The following is a 3,387-nucleotide window of genomic DNA, read 5'->3' on the forward strand; positions in this document are numbered from 1 at the left end:
AAAGTTCCAGTGTTTTCCAACAATCCCTTCACTCTGCCTACCTGAGTTGATTATCACCAGCAGACTGTACCTCAACGACTCCGATTCCTTAAATGTTCAAGAGACCTATTTGTCCTGTTCCCATTCTTTTGAACAGAAATGAAGCACCCTGTCTTTAACAGAAAGCAGTTTCCCTGCTTCTCAAAGGTAACAACTTTCTGTCCCTCTGTGACTCAGCAGCAGCTTTTCTTCACTGACTGTGAGCTGTGAAAGCTGCTAAAACTGATAATTGGAAGCCTTGGTGGGTTACTATTTGGTTTTTTCTCCCAATGGTGACCTACATTTACATGACATGTCTGTAGAACTTGAGTGTTCATTAAGGAATTCACCAAACGCAATAATCAGAATGTTCTTTTCTACATTAAGTTTAAGGTACACTTTTAAACATAATAGTCTTGTAAATGTCATTATTCATGACAACAGATTCTGGATCCTTTGGCACAGTACATAGAAGAGATCATTACCTTCAGATGGAGAAGTTAGAGACTGAGAATAAACAGAAAATCTCAGTTTTGCCTGTTAGTGTAAGCTTTGCTAGTTAGCAATGATACCAGTGTTTACATTAAAACTCCAGCATAACAGATTATAAAATCCTGGATTAAAATACCAGTTCTGCAATGGATTTCGATTTTGGAACAAGGTATTTATTAAAAATAAATAATTTTCTACAATCTATATATAGACATTGCTAACAATGACATTTGTACCTAAGGTGTCTATTTTCCTGATGGAATAGAGGAATTACTTAGCAAAAGAATTTATATTTTGGATGATTAAATGTCACACAAATATTTTTTCCCAATATTCTTTGTTACAATCTAGCTATCCTTAAGTCTATGATCAAGATTTAGACCCTTATGATGATGGTCATTTTCTGTCCGCCTGAAACACTAATACTGTTCATTTCTCCTATAATAAAGCTTTGTATAGTTTACTGTTTTGTATCAATATAATATAGTGAATGTACCATTAGAACTTGGTGACTGAATAATGACACTCTAAGCCTGATGGTGCTTCAATCCTGTTACCGCTTTCCACACAAAATAACAAATTAAAAGGAGGTAGTTAGCAATTTGCACAGATCATCTGCGATAGACCAAAGAATTTTAGCAATGTAAAGAGCAGAATGTGCATTTATTTGCAAGAAGGCTATCAGCTTTAAGGAAGTACAATGCTTCAATGTGAAAATCCAGTCACAGAAATAAAGTTGCAGGCACTGTGTTATAATTTACGGGGAATTGCTAATGAACATATAGTGCACTATTGTGCACGTATTGAGAATTAGAGATATTTGGAAGTGAGTACAAACATTTTAGTAACTCTATAAAATGCCAAAGCAGATCTTCAGTAGTTTGTTCCTATCATCCGAAGAGCTTGTTTAATAATGCTGTAAAATCACAGGCAAAGTTATTTGGCAATGGCTCCCCTGGGTGGCACACTTGTTCAATACTGTCCAGTAATATGTCAATGAGTCAGACTGGGAAACTACTAACGTGAAATCTGGACCTGCGCTTGGCTAAAGGCAAAAGAAAGAAAAATGAATGTTTCACACCCTACAGTTACTTAAAGCTGAAGTATACATGTGGACAGAGGTTTAAGGTCATCACCTAGTCCAACATATAGAAAATAGAAACAGTTGGTCCTGGGAACAATTCCAAATTAAGAACAAAATCTGAGCACGATGCTAACCACCATAAACTACCTGATGAAGTAGCAACACTCCAAAAGCTCATATTTCCAAATAAACCCTGTTGGACTATAACCTGGTGTTGTGTGATTTTTAACTTTGTCCAACCCAGTCCAACACCTGCACCTCCACATCATCACCAAGATGAGCACACGAGCATCTGACGTGATATAGCATTATAGGAATAAGGTGGCAGTGTGTCACTGTAACATCCTCTTGAATTTACTTAAATTTAATCATCTTGCTCAATTTTTTGGGAATAGTTCATTCGTTTTGGCCAAGTACAAGTATACAATTCTACCATATGGTTTGAATCTATAAATTATCTACCATTTATAATAAATTAAAAAGCTGTGTACACTGCTTGTCCAAATGAAACCTCAATGTTCTCATATTTTGTCAGATTCTAAAGGTTAACTATTCCTAATCCTAACTTTCCATGTCCATATTTACAGTAAAAGGAGCAACTTAAAGCCAAGTGAATGTCCCTGCTTCAAATGCAAAATTGTTACTCTCTGGTTTAAAATCCTTGTGTGACTTTTCTTATCCCTAATCTCCCACAAATAGAAGAAATATCTATAATGCAGGATGAATATTTATGATACCAGAGTAACAATATGTGCATGAATAAACAACTTTTTTTATCCTTAAAGTGATGAAACATTGAATAACACATTTGTCACAATTCTAGAACTGCAAAGCTGTAAAGAATTAAAACATACAATAACATTTAGCTTTAGGCCATTCAAATAAAATCTCTCAAGTAAATATTCTAGTTAATTGATTTTTATCGCCACTTTTGGATCCTTTTCATTGTTACCGCTCCCGACCTTCGCGAATCCAAAAGGGATCTCTCCTGGATTGCTCTCTTTCCATTAACAACTCATTCCATTTCTCCCATTCAGCACAAAGTGACTGTCTCTTTCTCCCCTAACACCAAGGGTGTTTCTCCCCAATACGATGTCTGTCCTATTAACAATTTAGAACACTACATTTTCCCCTCTCCTTTTCTCAATATCTTTTCATTTTCTTCTATACTTACTAACAAAATCTGCACTGTCTCCTTGAAAAAAACACTTTCCAACTGTTTGGTACTAAGTAATGACCACCAGTCTAATTACGCAGGACAAGGATCCATAGTTAGCATCGAGGTAGTGACCCGTCTCTGTAGGGAGAGCTGGATGATGTATGCTACAGAATCAGTTGCACAATCATAGAACATAGAAAAATACAGCGCAGTACAGGCCCTTTGGCCCTCGATCTTGCGCCGATCCAAGCCCACCTAACCTACACTAGCCCACTATCCTCCATATGCCTATCCAATGCCCGCTTAAATGCCCATAATTAGGGAGAGTCCACCACTGCTACTGGCAGGGCATTCCATGAACTCACGACTCGCTGAGTAAAGAACCTACCCCTAACATCTGTCCTATACCTACCACCCCTTAATTTAAAGCTATGCCCCCTCGTAATAGCTGACTCCATACATGCAAAAAGGTTCTCACGGTCAACCCTATCTAAACCCCTAAACATCTTGTACACCTCTATCAAGTCACCCCAAACCTTCTTTTCTCCAATGAAAACAACCCCAAGTGCCTCAACCTTTCCTCATACGATCTTCCTACCATACCAGGCAACATCCTGGTAAAACTCCTCTGCAC

Source organism: Chiloscyllium plagiosum, chromosome 22, assembly GCF_004010195.1.
Source record: "Chiloscyllium plagiosum isolate BGI_BamShark_2017 chromosome 22, ASM401019v2, whole genome shotgun sequence".
NCBI lineage: Eukaryota > Metazoa > Chordata > Chondrichthyes > Orectolobiformes > Hemiscylliidae > Chiloscyllium > Chiloscyllium plagiosum.